Here is a 20,736-nt window from a genome sequence, read left to right as displayed (position 1 = left end):
AAATGCTTGAACCCGGGAGATGGAGGTTTCAGTGAGCCGAAATAGTGCCACTGCACTCTAGCCTGGGTGATAGAGCAAGACTCCGTCTCAAAAAAATAAAAATAAAAAATAAAAATAAAACTACCGGAAAAACTGTTACAATATTCATCATTATTTAGATCTCCCATATTGTACCAATTAACTGGTACGTGTCCTTTACAGTTGTCATTTTCTCTAGCATACACTTGGTGTCACATATATGAGTTCCTCCAGTCACCTCTGTGTGGTTTCTGGACCAGCAGCAGCACCTGCAAGCTTGTTAGCAATGCACACTCTCAGACCCTGCTCTGGCCATCCTAGATGAGAATCTGCCTTTCAACAAGTTTTTCATATGATTCATGAGCACAGTAAAGACTGATAGGCACTGCCCTACAACCTCAGACAAGAATGAGCAAGAGAGTGACAATGAGTGAGGGAATGAGTTTGCTCTGAGGAGGCTGGTATGAAGGCGAGTATGCCCTTTGCTGAACACTCGATTCCTTGGAAGACTAATGAAGATTAAGCAGCGGACAAGCTGATAGTAGACTAATGAGTATTGCCTGACCACAAACCAGGAAAACCTGGTTATACCCGAAGCTAGTGGTTCTCAAAGTTTATTGTGCATCAGAATCACCTGGAGAGCTCATTAAACCGTAGATTGCTGGACTCTATTGCTGGACCCTCCCCGCTCCAGAGTTTCTAGTTCAGTAGGTCTAGAGTGGGCCTGAAAATCTGCATGTTTCACCAGTTGCTAGGTGATGCTGACAGTGCTGGTCTAGGAACGACACATTGAGAACAACTGTCCTAAGCGATAAAGACATTTAGATAAAAGAATCTTGCTCCTATAAATTATTTGGGATAATTAAGGTCTCAAATCCCCTATTGAATTTGTCACTGGAGACTAGACCACTTTATAGTGACTTCCAGAAAAAGCCCCTCATGGGAAAACATGCATGTATTTCAGCCAGCTGCATGGGGTTGAGAGCTAATTAACAGGGAAGCTAGAATGGTCTTGCTTTCCCAGGCGTGCCATCCAGCAAACCCAGAGACAGTGGGTTGTTGAAGAAAATTATACAGATGAGACCTGGAAGCTGCCATTTCATTGGGGGAAGATTTTGCCTTTTCATTACAAGAGAAAGCTAACATTTCCCATCTTTCCTTCCACCAAAAGTAGGCAAGCATAAAACCAAAGCCAATTTCTTACAATTTAGTAACCTCAGTACCAACCAATTATATTCCCGGGACATGAGAAACAGCTGTTGTAACATTAGAGCTCGAACAGTTTCATCTCAGCTATTTAAGGGGATAAAAGAGCCAATATTTTCATTCCCTCGTGATATTATCAAGACATGATAAACAACCAGGACTACAGTATTAATTACATTAATTTGGAGAGAAGAGGGACCACTTTAATTGCTCCAAGCTGGAGAATAATTTTTTATGGGCAGACAATCATTCCATAAATTCACATTAGAAAGAGTACTTTGTCTTATATTATCAGCAACAAAACTTCTGGAAGCAAAAATCAACCACCCCTCCCTTTTAAGGTAGACTTCAATATAAAAAATAAAATCTTACTGTTGCTACGTATCAGTTGTTCAACCTGACATGTTGAGCTGTTTGGTAAAAAGAAACATAGGGAAGGTATTTGTCCTTTAAGAATTCGTAATCTAAAAAAGGAAGTAGTACCAACAGCTAAATTTGAATACTTTCTTATATATAAAACATATATGAAGAGAGTGTTGCCTCTATCTCGGGGTTAAGAAGATCAAATGGGGACATGAGAAGAGCATCAGGAAGAATAGCTAATAGATGCTGGGCTTAATACCTGGGTGATGGGGTCTGGATGCGGTGGCTCACGCCTCTTATCTCAGCACTTTGGGAGGCCGAAGCAGGTGGATCATGAGGTCAGGAGATCGAGACCATCCTGGCTAACAAGGTGAAACCCCCATCTCTACTAAAAATACAAAAAATTAGCCGGGCGTGGTGGCAGGTGCCTGTAGTCCCAGCTACTCGGGAGGCTGAGGCAGGAGAATGGAGTGAACCCAGGAGACAGAGCTTGAAGTGAACCGAGATCACGCCACTGCCCTCCAGCCCGGGCAACGGAGCGAGATTCCACCTCAAAAAACAGAAACAAAAAAAATACCTGGATGATGAATTGATCTGTGCAGCAAACCATCATGGCACATGTTTACCTATGTAACAAATCTGCACATCCTGCACATGTATCCCTGAACTTAAAATAAAAGTTGAAGAAAAAAAAAAAGATCAAATGAATGATGGACATCAAAATGCTCTAAAAGCCATAACACCCTAAAAAAACAGAAGAGAAAAGGGACATATCATTTATTGAATGCCTTCTACATGAGGCACTGAGCTAGGTACTTGACTTACATGGTCATATTTTAAAACTCATAAGGAACTCTAGAAAGAAAGGAAAACATAAAACGGAGAAAATATAATAGTGAAATGCCAGTTTTGTCAACATGGAAATTATTCAGATAAAATCCAATTTTTTCAATGTGGAAATTATTCAGATAAAATGTTTGACTCATATTAAGTAATAAGATATATACATATTAGCTACCATAAGAATCATCTCTCACGGCCAGAATAAATATTCTTTCACCACAATAAATATTTGTTTACCTGATAGGTAGCCACATGCTGAAATCATTCAAGCATATACTACAGTTTGGGTAATAAAAACATATGTAAGTAAATCTACTAAAGCTCCTGGAATTAAAACCTGCACTCAGCTCCAATGTTTGGGATGGTGGAATATGGATGGAAAGGCTCTGGAGAATTCAGAGTGGCTCTAGGAAGTAGCTCTTAAGAGCTGTTGGATGCAGCAGGTGTTGCTGTGGCTTTGAATTCACGGTTTGTAATTCAGGGCCCAGGGAATTCCACCCAGGTTTACAGGAGCACTTGTTCTAGAAAATCCCTATGAACAGTGCCGATATTGTCACATTTGCTAGATACTCCTTCAGGTTCTGCCCGAGCTACTATGAAGCAGTTGTGGGGAGTGGATCTTCCAATGCTCAAAATGCTCTGGAAACTTGAATTGAGGATAAGAGCAGTTCAGCATGGAACTAGTACCAAGACTCACACTAACGAAGAAGGGGTTGGAAGAAATTGAAAGAATACTCTGGGGTTGTGCATTCCCCATTGCAGAATTGGGGGCCCTGCTGCAAATGGGGAGTACTCCCAGAGAATGAAAAACTTTGAATGTTGCAAAGTTCTGAACCACAGGGTTCTTTTTCATGTAGAAATACCTTCATAATGTATGTATCCGTAGGGGAATAGCTTGAGTAAAATGTAGAGCAACTATGAACACACAGAACCACTCAGTAAAACGGTATATATCAATATGGTAAGGTGGTGAAATATATTGTAGAGAGAGAATTTCAATTGCAAACAGTATTATTTTATATGATCTCACTTTTATTTAAAAATGCAAAGATTTGAATGGAAAAATATTGTAAGTGTATATGTGGAAATATTGACATTATCACTTGATAATGGGTATAGGAGTATACCCATATCCATTATAATGGGATAATGGTTATCTTCTCTTCACTTATTTATGTTTCCTGAATTTTCTACAGTACTATGTAACTTTTAAAAATATAAATTTTCAGAACTGGAATTATTTTTGTTATCAAGATAGCAATAAATAAAACTTGTTGGAAGCTGACCGTGCCACATAGTGTCTCACCTTTGTGAGGCCATTTTCTTCTCACAATGGGTAATAAGGTTGTTCTTTAATGAGAGGAGGTGTTACTCCAAGGAAGCAAACAAATCAACATTAATTGTAGAATTTCATGTGTTCTTTCTACTATTCTTAGTCATCTGGAAATTCAGCTCTTCCTGACTTCTACCTATAACCTTCATTTTGGAAGCAGGCAATAAAATTACAAAGAGGATGAGCTGAGGGGAAAGATACTGGTATCGATAATGTCATGACTATAGATAGAGATACAGGTATAAGTTCATGTCTGTTCCTGAGTCTGGATTACCTTGGTCAAAAAAGCTTTTCCTGAATGAAGATGAATGGAAGCTATATGGGTAATACTAAAATGGCTTTCAAAAAAATACATTCATTTTAATTTAAATTTACAAAAAGGGAAGAAATACAGTATACTCAAAAACTAGACACCCTGTAGACCTAAAAAGCAACTAGACCTCAGAATAATAGATCTTACAAGATAATTATGTCTACCCAAAAGCTCCCCCACAAAATGGCATCTGCTCCTGTTTTATGATGCACTAGGGGACAATGGTATGACTCTCATCCAAATTTGGTTTGGTTTCTTGTTAACCAATGTTTAAAAGCTGAATTGGTAGCAAAGACATTGTATCAATCTAGGTGCCCATCAACAGTGCATTGGATAAAGAAAATGTGGTACATACATACCATGGAATACTGCACAGCCATAAAAAAGAATGAAATCATGTTCTTTGCAGCAACATGGATGCAGCTGGAGGCCATTATCCTAAGTGAACTAATACAAAAACAGAAAACCAAATACTGTGTGTTCTCACTTATAACTGGGAGCTATGCATTGGGCACACATGGACATAAAGACAGCAACAGGAGACACTAGGGACTACTTGAGGGAAGAGAGAGGGAGCAGGACAAGGACTGAAAAACTACCTATTGGGTATTACGCTTAGTACGGGGGTGCCAGGCTCAATTGTACCCCAAACCTCAGCATCACATAATACACCTTTGTAACAAACCTGCACAGAAGAAACCATCCGTGGCCTATTCAATATCCCACCCTTCTTCCTTGCTAACACAATACTAATTGTGTTTGGGTATTGAGCAGCAACCTGCTGGGGAAAGCAGGCTTTGCTCTGGTGGATTATTGACCATCGAAGTCGTGGTCATTGCATTCTCTTTTGCTGGTGGTAGTTAGGTGTGTGATCTGTTTTTGGGCAATGCTGGAAGGGTGAGTATTCTGAAACAATTTTGTCTTTGATAAGAAAGCACAAACAGAAGCTGCTGTCACTTCCCTTTCTTCCTGCTTTTAGTTGGGGTAACAAAGATGCTTGGAGATGGGGTAGCATTAGTGCAGACATCACTGACACATTAAAGATACAAAATGGGAAATCTGAAAAACTCTATACTCTTTATGATATTTCCAATCTGCTTCCCCAAACCAATGCCAATCTCTAGACCACCTGTTAAGTGAGAAGCTACTGATCAGACCTTTTGTTTAAGCCACTCTTAGTTTGGATATGCTGTTACTTGCATCAGAAAGAAGCCAGAGAAAGAAAATGTTACAACTCTCTTTAGTATCCTATTTTGATCTGTTTTTTAAAGTTTGCTCTTCATAATCATTTCAGATATTAAATTAGAAACTTTTGAAAATATATAATTTACTGTTTACCTGCCGGACACTGAAAGTCATCCCTGCAGGAAGGCAAGAAATATAAAGAAATGCAGATCCCTTCCAGCAAAGACGTTTTATTCACATCATGGTTGGCTAGACACGTACCTGCATTTGGAAGAGGAAGAAGCAGAAGACATCTTTTCTGTTTACCACGAGTGGTAGCAATGCTGCTTAATCGCTCTTAGACTTCAGAGGTAATGGAGGCAAAAATTCCAGCTTCTGAAGGGTAAAGCTGGTAGTCTTTGACCATATAGTTTTATAGCAAATTTCATCTTTTCTCATCTCCAAGAGAAACTTTTATTTTAAAAGGTTTAAAGTGGGAAGCACTTTATTGATGATATTGGCCATGAAGCCGGAGGAGACACGTGCACACATCCAGCCTTGAGCCTTGGCAGCTTGCCTCTAAGTCCCGCCACTTCAGCAGGGCAGGGCAGGGCCAGGGAGATGGCTGTAATGCAGGACTGGATTTTGGTTTCTTGGCCATGAGGCTACTTCATTACTGCAGGGACATGTATCCCGGGAAAGCTAATGACCTCTCTCTAGAGCCAAATAAATTGAATACTTGGGTGAAGGATTTAGCCTTGAAAATGAGTTCCAGCCAGTAGTAAACCTACTGAGAATAAGGCAAATGGGCTTACAGAAATAATGTAGTAATTCTAAATGTGTGCCTACCTTTCCAGATTACAAGCAGCACTGAAATATGAACAGAAATAAATCTATTGTAAAGAAAATTCCATTTTCCTATTGGCCTGCATATTTCAAAGATGATTTATCAAATGGATTAATTTTCAGGTTGTATTTGTTTCCAACCCTTTAGTTTAATTTAAAATTTTTCTTCTCCTTTCCCAAACTTTCCTCCCAAAATTAAATTGCATTACAGTATATTACATTGCATTACTAGAGGAATTCGCTCATCCTTCACTCATTCATTCAATACACATTTAATGAGCACTTGCTAAGTATCCAGGAAACTGGGGTGAAAAACAGATCATCCTGGTTCTCACAAAGTTAATGCTCCTTATGAGACTTCTAGTATGCAAATCGGTAATTGGAAAAAAACGTGGCTCCCGCCTGTAATCTCAACGCTGGGAAGCTGAGGCGGGAGGATCGCTTGAGCCCAGGAGCTGAAGACCAGCCTGGGTAACATGGCAAAACCCTGTCTCTACAAAAAACACAAAAATTAACCAGGCGTTAGTGGTACACCTGTAGTCCCAGATACTTGAGAGGCTGAGGTGGGAGGATCACTTGAGCCTGGAAGGTTGAGACTGCAGTGAGCCATAGTTGTGTCACTGCACTCAAGCCTGAGGGACAGGGTGAGACCCTGTCTCAAAAATAAATAAATAAATAAATAAGTGTCCACACATAAGCACAGATGGGAGCAGCATTACTACAGAGGATGAACAAGGTCCCAGGATGAGCCATATCAGACAAAATAATCAACTCCACCTGGAGAAGAAGGAACTTCACACGGAAAGGAAGCTTTTCATTCAATACAGATTCCTCTACAGCATTAATAACCATTGCCAAGATCGATTCATTTTGTCATATTTTAATAGGCCAGTTTGTCTTAAAGCAGGACTTGGCTTAGGCAATATATCTACCCTATTTTATTTTAATTAGCTTTTCTTGAGAATATGGGTTTATTCACTTAGCTGTTCAGTCAAAAAAAAAAATTTTTATTGCCTACCATTATGTGGCAAGTAGGTAGGGCAATTCTGGTTCCCAGTGTAAGTTAAAAACAAAAAAGAAGAAACTAGAATGGGCTTGAAGGCAATGAAAGTAATGATCGTGGAACCTTGTCAATTCCATATTGGTGGCTAAGAGAATACTCAGGAGCCTGGTCCTCATAAATCCGAATATCAATTTTCTACCTTGGATTAAAAGACCAACTGGTACAAGCCACTTTCTTTTCAATTAAGGGAAGAATCTCAGTGCTACATTCAAATCAGTAACTGAGTTCCTGATGGAAACATCCCAATCAATATAATAATAATGATCTGACTTAGGGCCACACATTTGCACACATAAACATATAATCATATCCACGCACTTTTCTTTTTTTTCGAGACAGAGAGTCGCTCTGTCACCCAGGTTGGAGGGCAGTGGCACAATCTCGACGCACTGCATCCTCTGCCTCCCGGGTTAAGCGATTCTCATGCCTCAGTCTCCCAAGTAGCTGGGATTACAGGCATGTGCCACCATGCCCAGCTAATTTTTGTATTTTTGGTAGAGATGAGGTTTTACCATGTTGGCTAGGCTGATCTCGAACTCCTGACCTCAAGCGATCCGCCTGCCTCTGCCTCCAAAAGTACTGGGATTACAGGTGTGAGCTACCGTGCCTGGCCTTATCCATACACTTTAAAGAGACTCAGGCACACACTTTTTTTCTTTTCTTTTTTGTTTTTTTGAAATGAAGTTTCATTCTTGTTGCCCAGACTGGAGTGCAATGAAGCAATCTCAACTCACTGCAATCTCTGCCTCCCAGGTTTAAGCGATTCTCCAGCCTTGCCTCCTGAGTAGCTGGGATTACAGGCATGCAACACCATGCCCAGCTAATTTTTATTTATTTATTTATTTATTTACTTACTTACTTACTTTAGTAGAGATTGGGTCTCACCATGTTGACCAGGCTAGTCTCAAACTCCTGACCTCAGGTGATCCACCATCCTTAGCCTCCCAATGTGCTGGGATTACAGGCATGAGCCACTGCACCTGGGTTCATGGACAAATTTTAAAGACTCCCCTGGCCGTCTCAAGCTTGCTACCCTGAGTCCCACCCTAAGAAAGGCTGGTGTTGAAAGCAAGCCTGGGAGGCAAAGAGACTCAGAGACCCAAGCCTTGTGTGTAACGGGAGTGGTAGAATGCACTGGAAGCTGTCAGAATGTGACAAGAGGAAGAGGGCTTTTATTTTAAGGGTGTGGGAAGAAAAACAAATTAGGCTGCAATCAGATTCTTCATGCAGGGGCCAGGAGTCGAGAGGTGCCCTGCGCTTGTGTATGGAATTTTTTTTTTTTTTAAGAACACCCAAGTGGAGAACAAGGAGATATAATTTTTCTTGACACACCAATGTACAATAAGAACATATATTTAGTAACATTCGCCTCCCTGCACCCCAAGCAGCTGTTCAGCTCCAGCAAACACTCTTCCTTTCAGGCAGGGCAGGGGAAGTGTATGCTGCTTGTCTCTTGAGTCCTCAGTGAGAGCTGGGACCAGCATTCCAGAGCCCATCCGCTTCTCACCAGGCAGCAGGGGGTCAAACACAGCCGGTGTTTAGGAAGCCAGGTCAGAGAAGTTGCTTCAAGGGAAGACCAACTGGGGAGTCCTGTCTGATTTAGGCAGGAAGAACAAATCTGCTTTAATTTGGAAGCCACTCTCTGGTCAGGCTCTTAAGGACCCCAGTAGAATGAAAATTTGCTTGTCTTATTATGCCTTCTTAAAAGCAGGAAGCAGGAAAGGGAACCTCTTGAAGTTATTCCTCCCTGCTCTGTGAGTCTATAACTCACCAGGCAAGGTTTGGCTGTCAGGGAAAGGTTTTACAGCTCCTGGAGGTAAGACTTGTGAGAAGTGGAAGACAGGATGTATCCATTTCAGGTGAGCCCACCATTTTCATGACATAGTGAACACCTGGTTTCCTAGGGTCATAGTCACCTTCTTGACAAATCTTGACAGGTGCCTGTGGGAATGCAAGTGGCAGTGAAAACAGTCAAGGGGAAGAAAGACCCTGTGACAATGTGATATATGATCCAGTCAATAATAGGCTTTTTGTTTTCATTTTTATTTTATTTATTTATTTAGAGACAGGGTCTCCCTCTGTTGCCCGGGCTGGAGTGCAGTGGTGAGATCACAGCTCAGTGCAGCCTGGACCTCCTGGACTCGAGTGATCCTCTCGCCTCTGTCTCCAGAGTAGCTAGGACCACATGTGTGTGCCGCCACATCCAGCTAATTTTTAAATTACTTTTTAGACATGAGGTCTCACTGTGTTGCCCAGGCTAGTCTCAAACTCCTGGGCTCAAGCAATCCTCTGGTCTCAGCCTTCCAAAGTGTTGGGATTGCATGTGTGAGCCACTGCGCCCGGCCAAGGATCCTTGATTCATTTGTTTCATTGGTTCCTTTACTCATTGACATAGTCAGTGTAGTATGCTGGTGCTGCTCAAAGCAGTCCTCCACTGTCGGGATCATCATGACTTGAGGGCTTGTCGAAATACACATTTCTAGCCACTGCATAAAGTACTCCAGATAAAACCCGTAGATGTGGAGGATCCAGCCCCCCACCCTGGACTATAGTTTTATAAATTTTTGAATTTATTTAATACATTTAAGAAAATACACATTCTCGGGTTCACCCCATACCTAGGGTGGTGGGAAGTTTCTAAGACTAGGCATGTGTGATGAAATGTCTTTTTTTTTTTTTTTTTTGAGATGGAGTCTCACTCTGTTGCCCAGGCTAGAGTGCAGTGGTGCGATCTCGGCTCACCGCAACCTCCACCTCCGGGGTTCAAGTGATTCTCCTGCCTCAGTCTCCCAAGTAGGTGGGATTACAGGCACACGCCACCACACCCAGTTAATTTTTGTATTTTCAGTAGAGACAGGGTTTTGCGATATTGGCCAGGCTGGTCTCGAACTGCTGACCTCAAGTGACTTGTCCCCGCTAGGCCTACTAAAATGTTGGAATTACAGGTGTGAGCCACTGCACCTGGCTGAGATGTCATTTTTAAGATGAGGTTACAAAAGGATTTGGCTGCCGTCTTGGTCCCACACTCTCCCTCACTTGCTGTGAGGGACGCCATCTGCTACATTGGGAACAGCCTTTTGGGGAGGCCCATGTGGCAAAAAGCTGACATCTCCTGCCAACAGCCAGTGAGAACCCGAAGTCCACCAACAGCCGTGGGCATGAGCTTGGAATTGGTTCCTCCCGGAGTCAAGCCGTGAGGTGACTGCAGCACCTAACATGTAGACTGCAGCCTTGTGAAAGACTCTGCACTATAGTGCCCAGCTAAGCAGTGCCCAGATTCCTGACCCACAGAAACTGTGAGGTGATAACTAGGTAACTAATACAACTACTGAATCAGAAATTCTGCAAAGTGGCCGGGCATGGTGGCTCATTCCTGTAATCCCAGCACTTTAAGAGGTCGAGGCAGGCGGATCACCTGAAGTCAGGAGTTCAAGACCACACTGGCCAACATGGTGAAACCCCATCTCTACTAAAAATACAAAAAATTAGCCAGGTGTGATGGCACGTGCCTGTAGTTCCGGTTACTCGGGAGGCTGAGGCAGGAGAATCGCTTGAACTTGGGAGGTGGAGGTTGCAGTGAGCTGAGATTGCGCCATTACACTCCAGCTTGGGTGACAAGAGCAAAACTCTGTCTCAAAAAAAAAAAAAAAAAAGGAAATTCTGCAAAGCAAAGTGAGTCCCTGGAAAGTGTATTTTAACAGGTTCTGCAGGTGATTCTCATGGACAGTAGTTTGAGAAGCACTGCTGTGACAAAGTTAAGAGCAAGGGCTTTTGAGCCAGATTGACTAAGTTCAAATCCCAGCTCGAGTACTTCTCAGCTGTAAGAGCTCAAGTGAATTACATACTTCTCTGGGCTTTAATTTCTTCTGTAAAATGTTGCTAAGAACAGTACATACCTTCTGAGTTGTAAAGAGAATTAATTGGGTTAATATATTTAAAGCATTTAGCATACTGCCTGGCAACAGCAAGCACAATAAATTCAGTGATGATTCATTCATTCAACAAACATTTATAAGGCCCCCAACTAAGGGTAGGTATTGTGCTAGATGCTGGAGTTACAGGGATTCAGTAGACATAATCCACTTCTCTTGGCACTGTGTGTCCTATAGGTAGACAGCCATATAAAAGAATGGACACAGTAATGGTTTAAAGATGCTACAGTTGAGTTGCCCACAGAGTGAAGTGGAGCCCAGAAGAGGTCAATTTTATCCTAGATGAAAGCATTAATGCAAAGCTCAGTAAATCGGGTAGTTAGGGGTTGGAAAAGAATAGAAGATTTGGGTTTGCATCCCCCAAGTCCCTCACCTCAGTCTTTCTGAATCTCTAGAGCTTCCTTTTCATCTGGACAACAGACAAACCTACTACCACAAACAGCCTCTTCAGACAGGAGCTGCATAAATGCAAGGCCTGGGTATCTCATTCACAAGGCTCTAGCCACTTGGTTCTGTTTTCTGCTTCTAGACCAGGCAGCTCAGCTCAGCTCAGCTCACCTTAGGGTGTTTGCATCTGCTTTTCCCTTTCTCTGAAAGATTCTTCCCCCTAATCCTTTCAATGTTGGCTCCTTCTTATCCTTCATGTCCCTGCCTAAATGCCTCCTCAGAGAAGTCTTCCTGTTCACTTTGTTTAAATAGTATCTCCATTTCAGAGCTCGCTTCATTTCCTGAGCAGTACTAGCATTTAGCACTTACTTACTTGTTTATTTCTCTGTTCACCATTGTCTCCCTGGGTAGACTTCACAGTCTCTAAGGACTCAGACTTGGTCTTTCACGCACCATGATGCACACCAGGGGACACAGTAGGTATTCAATAAATATTTGTTACTGAGTGGGTAAATGGATGAATGAACATGTCCTTTCCCAGCCACTGCAGCACTTCAGCATGATTTGCTGAAATGTCCGTCTTAATTATGACAGATATTAATTCAAATTCTGGAAGATGTAACTGCTGAAAAACCAGTATGTGAAACCCAGTCACTTTAAGGGTCTGCCAGAGATTTGGGAAGGGATGGGAGAGTGAGAGGACATCATAATAGTTAACATTTACTGGCCAGGCACAGTGGCTCACGCCTGTAATCCCAGCACATTGAGAGGCCTAGGTAGGTGGATTACTTGAGGTCAGGAGTTTGAGACCAGCCTGGCCACATAGTGAAACCCTGCCTCTACTAAAAATACAAAAATTATCTCGGCATGGTGACAGGAACCTGTCATTTCAGCTACTCAGGAGGCTGAGGCAGGAGAATTGCTTGAACCCAGGAGGCGGAGGTTGTAGTGAACTGAGATCATGCCACTGCACTCCAGCCTGGGTGACAAAGTGAGATTCCATCTCAAAAAAAAAAAAAAATTAAATTTAAAAAAACACCCACATTTACTGAGTACCTCCTCCAGGATGCGGGCAAGGTGTTAAATGTTTTATATGCATTATCTCATATGCATCTGAAGTAGTCATCATTATTCTTTTTCGGGTAGGGGCAAATGAAGAAACTGAGGCTTAGAGCTCTTAAGTAACTTGCCTAAAGTCAGAGCCAGTGTGGCATAGAGCCACAACTGAATGCAGGCAGTCAGACTCCAATACTGTTGTGTTTAACCACTATTCTCTCCTGCCTCCAAAGAAATCCAGTTCATTAAGTAAATATTCTGCACAAATTAAAGTGTACGCAGTTGAACAACTCTCTGACACTATAACACCAGACCAGATTGGGAAATATCTGAAAGGTTTTTCAAGGCTGCAGGCAGGAGATCTCATCCATGAGCATAGGAAGTGCGCTGTGGTCAAGCAAGTGGTAGTTTATTCATTGTGGGCCCTTCCCCTGCCCAGGGGTCCCATGTTGTTTGGGAGAAAGGGAGTCCATAGTGCAGTAGAAAGTCACATCTCCTCCAATTGACTAGGGAGCTTGTTCTCACCTACAAAACAAGTTTGGTAGTCTCTTCCTAAACCCTTCAAAGATTAGCATTCTCCTTGTCAAGGTGGCATCTAATTTACAGCAATTGACAGTTCCTGTTGCAAGGAATTCCAAGATCAGACTAGTCAAAGTGGGGGAAGGGGCGGTGACAGGTCAGATCAGAGCTTAGGGAGAGAAGTTGGTCGGGGGTAGAGGTGGAGAGGGTCAAGAAGCGGGGGAAGGGGAAGCTTTACAAAGCAGTGGGGACTGTCCGTGTTGAGCCTAGAGCGGTCTTTGATGGACATTTCCCATTAGCAACAAGTCTCCACAGGCCAAAATGAACAAGAAAGAAACCAGGCTTATCCAGTCTTAAACAGGACTAAAGTCTGCATTTTCCCCGTGTCATGAGGAATTATTGGGCCAGCAGCCAGGGTAGGCTATCATAGGCTAAAATCCTCAGTAGGAGAGAACAATTAGAGAACGATGAATTATGCTTCTGAGGACAATTCCCTTCTCAGGGCTTACTTAAAGGCAGAATGTATATTTCTGGTCTGCTTTAGTGAAGTTTAAATATTCAGATTTTCAAAGAGACAAGGCCTATGATGAAATTTACATATAAATACGTCAAAATGTATTTAGTCTTCTTTATACCTTTCTCTTTACAGTTCCTGAGTCGCCTGCACTTTTACAATGTGATCAGTGGCTGGGAAATGAAGAATGCAAGTGTCTGAAGTGGCAGAAGTTGACTTAGAATAGCTGGGAGGTTAGTATTCTGGGGCTAGCCTAATGTCATGCAGAGTGTATAATCAGAGGAATAGCTTAGTTTGTATAGACTGCAAGTTTTCAGAATAATGGCTTACGTAGACCAGAGTTCCCAGCCATGCAGACTTTTGTAGATATATGTATACACTTTTACCTATTTAGAAAGGCTACAAGCATGGTGAAAATGACCTGGAAACTTGTTCTAAACATCTCAAGAAACCAGGATTCAGAGAAATAGAGGAAATTCAACCAAAGAAACAACCTTGGAGCATCCAGGGATCATTTGGATAACTAGCTCTATGGTCCCTCTTATTCGTGTGCTAATAACAAGTTAGCCCATATACTATATACAGATCACCAACTATAAATGATTTAGACTATCATAAAACGCACTTAACTCACTGAAGTAGGACTGGACGTGATTTAACCTCACTTGAGTGAGTTGGCAGGTACTTTAAGACCTTCCAGGGTCTCATGATTATCATTGTAAGCACCAATAATTATTGTACCATAGTTTCACAGAAGTGCCAGATGATAAAAAATATTCAGTTGACATCAAGTAAGAGAAGCTTCATTCTGTGAGGTATCAGAAGTTTAAAAAGAAGAAAAAAGAAGTCAAGGCACTGTTGGCAGACAATTGCATAATAAAAAGTGTTAAAATCCAACGGGGAAAATGTATATGAGTTGTGGGTGACTTCCTGATTTCATCACCTTCAATAGTTGACATTTTCATTTCTCATTTTCTTCCAGTGACTCCATCTATAAATGGATCTACAAATGTTAATAAAGACCCGCACAAATGTAGCCACTTCCTTCCCTTGTAAATTACAGCACAGAGCCAGTTTTATGGTGATTATTTCTTTCCATGTCTGTTTCTCCTCCTGGAGTGTGAGTCCCTACAAGGCAGGGGCTCTGTGGCACACACATTCTTTAGGAAAATCTTTAGAGAAAACAGAAGGTAACAAGATAAGCAAGCAGGGTAGAGCTTCTGTATCTTCCACTAGGGGTCAGTAAAACTTTTATGAGAATCCTATGATGGCATCCTGACTTAGATGAGAAGGGTAATTTCTTGTCACCATTTGTCCCTCAGAAAACACCCACAAGAGGCTGTCCTATCACTGGAAAAAGTAGCTCATTCCAAGTTGTTAAACACACATGAAAAGCACAGCCAAATATGCATTAGAATAGCATGTCAGTATGTCAAACATCAGAATTAACATCAGAGACAAAAGTCTCAGCTTAAATGCACAGTTTTGATAAATACTAAACGCGCTGTCTTGCTAATGAGCAATCACTGGCTAATTGTCCAGCGACGAGGGCTAATTATCTTGACTCTTGTTGTCATGGTGTCGGTATCATAAAAATAAGATTTGAAGTTTTCCTTCTCCTTCTGACTTGCTATCCAGGTTTGCAATAGTGCTTATTGTAACATTATACAGGAATGTAGATGGAATTTATTAGAAATAAAGACTTTTGAAAATATGTACTAGATAAATAAACTTGACTCCCTGCCCTAGCAACAGCTAGGGGTGAGCTGTTGAAAATTGCAATCAGATCATATCATTCCCCTCCTTGAAATCCTCCAAGGCCTTCCCACTCCTAAAATAAAATCCAACACGTCACCTGGCCTGTGGTGCCAGGGCATGCCAAGGTTCCTGCAGCTTCTCTGATCTCATCTCTTGCCCCTTGTTCCTGCACTCATTATACTCCAGACACAATTACTTTATTTGCTGATGCTTTAACTCAGTGGGTATCAAACAATGGTCCCTGGATCTGCAGCATCAGCCTTGCCTGAGAAGTTGTTAGAAATGCAAATTCTTGGGCCACACCAGGTCTACTGAATCAGAAATTCTAGGGGTGGGATTTGGCAGTCTGTGTTTTAACCAGTCCATCACATGATTAGTTACATGCTGAAGTTTGAAAAACACTGTTCTAATTCTTCAAACTCCTTCCTGCCTTAAGATCTTTGCACTGACCAGATCCTGGGCCTGGTACACTCTTCCCAAGGCTCTTTCCGCATCAGTCTTATGGCAGCTGCTGAAACGTTAGAGACCTTCATTGACCATCCTGTTTAAAGTGAGCCTCCTTACTCTTCCTCATCCCAATCTATGCCATTATCCTTTTAATTTCTCCATAGAAATATCTGAAATGATCTTGCTAATGTATTTACTTATTATTTTATTTTTGAGATGTAGTCTCCTTCTGTCACCCAGGCTGGAGTGCAGTGGCATGATTTCAAATCACTACAGCCTCCAATGCAACTGGATGCCACCGTGCCTGGTTAATTTTTGTATTTTTAGTAGAGATGGGGTTTCACTCTGTTGGCCAGGCTGGTCTCAAACTCTTGACCTCAAGTGATCTGCCTGCCTGAGTCTCCCAAAGTTCTGGAATTACAGCCACCTGGCCTGACATACTTATTATTTTATTGTCTATTTCTCCAATTAGAAGGAGAGTAGACACCTTGTTTGTCTTTTATACCTTGTGCCCTGAGTTCCTAGAACACAGGCACATAGTAGGTTCTCAATAAAAATTTCTCAAATTGATGTCTATGAGATTTTTCTGATCAGCTTGCCTAGAAGAAAGGAGATAAATTTAGATTCTGTAAAGGAAGCTACAGTTTTGTGGCAGAGCCCTGGCACGAAGCCAGAAAATGAGGGTCAAATTCTAAATTCTCTATGTTAAAATCAGTTGACCTTAAGTAAGTTATTCAACTAGATTAGTGGTTCTCAACTGGAGGTCATTTTGCTTCCAGACATTTGACAGTGTCTGGAGACATTTTTGGCATCCCAATTTGTGACGCAGGTGGGAGTGCTGTTGGGCACCTAGTGGGTAGAGGCAAGGTTATGTGGATCCCACAATGCACAGGACAGCCTCTTCCAACAGAGAGTTATGTGGAGCAAAATATCAACAGTGCCCAGGCTAGAAACCCTGAACCAGGCCAGGCGTGGAGGCTCACACCTGTAATCCCAGCACTTTGGGAGGCCAAGCTGGGCAGATCACAAGGTCAGGATGAGACCAGCCTGGTCAACGTGGTGAAACCCCATCTCTACTAAAAATACAAAAATTAGCCGGGCATGGTGGCATGTACCTGTAGTCCCAGCTACTCAGGAGGCTGAGGCAGAAGAATCACTTGTACCTGGGAGATGGAAGTTTCAGTGAGCTGAGACTGTGCTGCTGCACTCCAGCCTGGGCGATAGAGCAAGATTCCATCTCGGGAAGAAGAAGAAGAAGAAAAAAAATCCGAACCAGATTCTTAATTTTTTGTAAAACATGGATGATGTTATTTTCCTGCTTCGCAGAGTTCCGGTGATATTCAAGCAAAAATTCTTCTGAAAGTGTTTTGTAAATGACAAAAGACTCTAGACAGATACCCCCTGGTACAGACTATCTGCTCAATGAATAATTTGTTCAAGGACTATGTGAATGAATTGCCAAGAGCCCCTTCCTAGGATTGAGTTTCAGTTTCCTCATTTGTGACAACTGATAAGGAGAGTACCTGTGTCTTAGGAACCTTGCAAGGATCAAAGAGATAACACCGGTAGAGCACCTGGCGCAGGATTTGACACATACATGGGTGAATTTCCCTTTTTGCTCCTGGTTAGCTTCCTGCTTGGCTATCTTGGGAGGCCTGGTGGGGCCTCCTACTTCTACTTGTTTTCCTTCCACTTGTTTGCTTCCTTCTCAGTGGAGTTCCATCTTCCTCTTTCCCAAGCTCTTCCCCTCCTGGACCCACTTGATCTACACAGGGCATCCTTGACTATTTCAGCTGGAAAGATATCACCACATCGTAGCCTGCATTTTTTTTGGATGAAACTCTCACGTCCTAGCATTCAGAAACGATGTTACAGGTTTCCTCAGGTTCCTAGATGAGAAGGAACTAGAAACTAGGCTCCTGTTTTCTGGCTGGGAATCTCTAGATTCATCATTACTATTCCACAATGCCTGAACTTTTCTTGACCTCATTGTCTTTTCCCACCTTCTATATCCTATCAGTATAAACCCATCAGAGTTTCCTGTTCTTTCTAGAAGCTGGAAATGCTTACTGCTAGAGGTTCCATCAGACATTACCAAAACCTTACAATGTGCCCACATCAAATACAAATTTTGTATGTATTTATGAAGATTGGATTGCCTTGCTAGTTGACGTAGGGTTACATTTTAGGGAATTTAAACATTTACTAATTCCAATACTTCAACTTGTTTTCATATTTTAGAGCCAATAAATTATTTTTTTCTATAGCAAATAGAATTGTAGACCATTGATAAACATATGTTCCTGCAGTGCTTTCTACATTAAAAAGAAAAATAGTCTCCTTTGCTTTGCTTCCATTGGCTATTTTTCCGTTTTCCGTTTTCCTGTTGGTTTATAACAGTCAATGACCATTTCAGAGTCTGCAAAGAATCTGGAAACTAATGTGTGCTTGATGGGCGATATTCCACGTATTTAATGCTGTCGACTTGCAAACATGATCTCATCATGTACTTGTGTCTACATTTGTCCAGGAGTGTGATGATGAAATCTTGCCCCTGCCATGTGCATTGAGGATTGCAAAATTTTTTTCGTATATTATGATTTTGTTTTCATTTGATTCTTACAGTAACTCAAATGAGCTAAGCATGCTATATTACAGTTACTCTTGACTTTACCAATGAGAAACCAAAGCTTAGGGAAGTGAATTGACTTGTTCAAGGTTACATTTTCAGGGTCCTTTTGTGCCACACTGTTTTCAGGTCTTTAGACAGCCCTGGGGAAAAAGTACACCTGGAAAAGGAAATTAAGCAAGGCTCGAATGCTTGGGCTCCTTTAGCTTCGTGTGTGTGTGTGTGTGTGTGTGTGTGTGTGTGTGTGTGTGTAATGATAGAACTCTAGCCTTGAATATTCTCTTATTTGTCCTACAGACAATAAGATCAGATTAATTAATTAGTTCCACAAGTGTTTATTTAGTGACAGACACTGTTGTTATTATTGAGGATATAACACCGAACAAAAAGACCAAGTCCTTGCCCCATGGAACCCACATTCTAGATGCAACAGATCAATAATAAATGAACAAGCCAATATATAGACAGTCAGGTGCTGATTAATGCTAAGAAGAAAAATAAAGGAGGGTGAGGGGATTGGGGAAAAGAAGGAGTGCTGCTGTTTTATTTAGGGTGGTTAAAGAAGGCCTTAATAGTAAGGTGGCGTCTGAGGAGAGACTTGAAGGAAGTGAGGGAGCGTGCTAGGTGGATTGGGATGCAGACTGGCGGAGACAAGTGTGTGCAGGGGCCCTGAGGCAGGGACATGTTTGCCATGCATGAGAAATAACAAGGTCACCAGCCTGGCTGGAGCACAGTGAGTAGATCAGGAGGGAGGGAGAGAGATATGGGCAGGAAACGGGGTGAGAGGATGTGGTGAGCAGAGGTGAGGGACGGTTAAGAAGAATCCTGCAGGACCTTGTAGGTAATTGAAAGGGCTTTATCTCTTAGTGGAGAGAGAGACAGGAATCCTTTGAGGGTTTTGACCAGAGGAGTTACATGGTTTGAAACACATCATTGTTAAAGGATTTACAATGGACCAAGTTGCCCTCTGTGAAGATACTCCTGGTTAGTAATATTTCCACTTCAAACCACAGACTGAGTCTTGCTTTGAGGACTACCAAGGGGCCTTTAAAAAAGATTTTTCCTCAGATGTACTGGGATATGATTGACAAATAAAAATTCTATATACATTTACGATGTTCAACATGATTTGATGGATGTATACATTGTGAAATGATTACTATTATCAAGCTAATTAACCCATTTGTCATGGCACATAGTTATCTGTGTGTGTGTGTGTGGTGAGAGTACTTCAGATCTACTGTCTTAGCAAATTCCAAGTATACAGTACAGCATTATTAACCACAGTCACCATGCCGTATGTTAGATCCCCAGAACTTACTCATCTTATAACTGAATGCTTATATTCTTTGACTAACATCTCCCGATTGTCCCAGACCATGGCAACCACCATTACACTCTCTGCTTCTGTGAGTTCGACTTTTTTAGGTTCCACATATAGATCAGATTCACACAGAAGTGCAGTATTTGTCTTTCAGTATCTTGCTTCTTCCATTCAGCATAAGGTTCATCCCTGTTGTCTCAGATGGTAGGATTTCCTGCTTCTTATGGCTGAATAATATCCCATTGCATATATGTACCACATTTTCTTTGTTCATTCATCAGTCAACAGACGTTTAGGTTGTTGCCATGTACTGGTTGTCGTGAATAACACTGTAGTGAACATGGGAGTGCAGATATCTCTTTAACATGTTGATTTCATTTCCTTTGGATATATACCCAGAAGTAAGATTGCTGGATGATATGGTAATTATACTTTTAATTTTTTGAGAATTTCCCTATCATTTTCTACAATGGCCATATGAATTTACAATCCCACCAACCAACACTGTGCAAGGGTTCTCTTTTCTTCATATTGTCCCAAACACTTGTTATCTTTTGCCTTTCTGACAATAGCCATTCTAATAGGTGTGAGGTAGTATCTCACGGTGGTTTTAATTTGTGTTCCCCTGATAATTAACGATGTTGAACACCTTTTCATATATCCATTGGCCATTTGAATGTCTTTTTTGAAAAATGTCTATTTAGGTCCTTTGCCCATTTGGAATTTTTTTTTTTTTTTTTTTTTTTTTTGCTATTGAGTTGTGTGAGTTCTTTGTATATTTTGGATATTAACCTTATATCAGATGTTTGGTTTGCAAACATTTCCTTTCCTTCTGTTAGCTGCCTTTTCATTTGTTGATTGTTTCCTTTACTGACTGCAGAAGATTGTTAGTTTGATGTATTCCACTTCTTTACTTTTGCTTTTGTTGCCTGTACTTATGAGCTCTTTCTTCTGAAGTTTGTACAAGTGCTGTGGTGAAGCTGAATTTTAGTGAGTCATTCATTCATTTGAATCAGTGATT

At 41.5% G+C, this 20,736-nt stretch overlaps 1 protein-coding gene across 1 annotated transcript in view; it reads left to right on the top strand.

Annotated features, from left to right (window-relative positions):
* Nucleotides 1-3,720, top strand: part of SAMD12 (sterile alpha motif domain containing 12) — a 492,848-nt gene extending 489,128 nt beyond the window's left edge. Inside the window, exon 6 of the transcript XR_003120918.1 lies at nucleotides 2,997-3,720. The gene's annotated coding sequence lies outside the window, so the exon portion shown is untranslated. The remainder of the gene's footprint in view (nucleotides 1-2,996) is intronic.
* The last annotated feature ends 17,016 nt before the right edge of the window (nucleotides 3,721-20,736 follow it).

Source organism: Theropithecus gelada, chromosome 8 (assembly GCF_003255815.1).
Source record: "Theropithecus gelada isolate Dixy chromosome 8, Tgel_1.0, whole genome shotgun sequence".
In the NCBI taxonomy this organism is placed as follows: Eukaryota; Metazoa; Chordata; class Mammalia; order Primates; family Cercopithecidae; genus Theropithecus; species Theropithecus gelada.
Note: the sequence above shows the minus strand (reverse complement) of the source record. Positions and strands in the feature narration are given on the sequence as shown.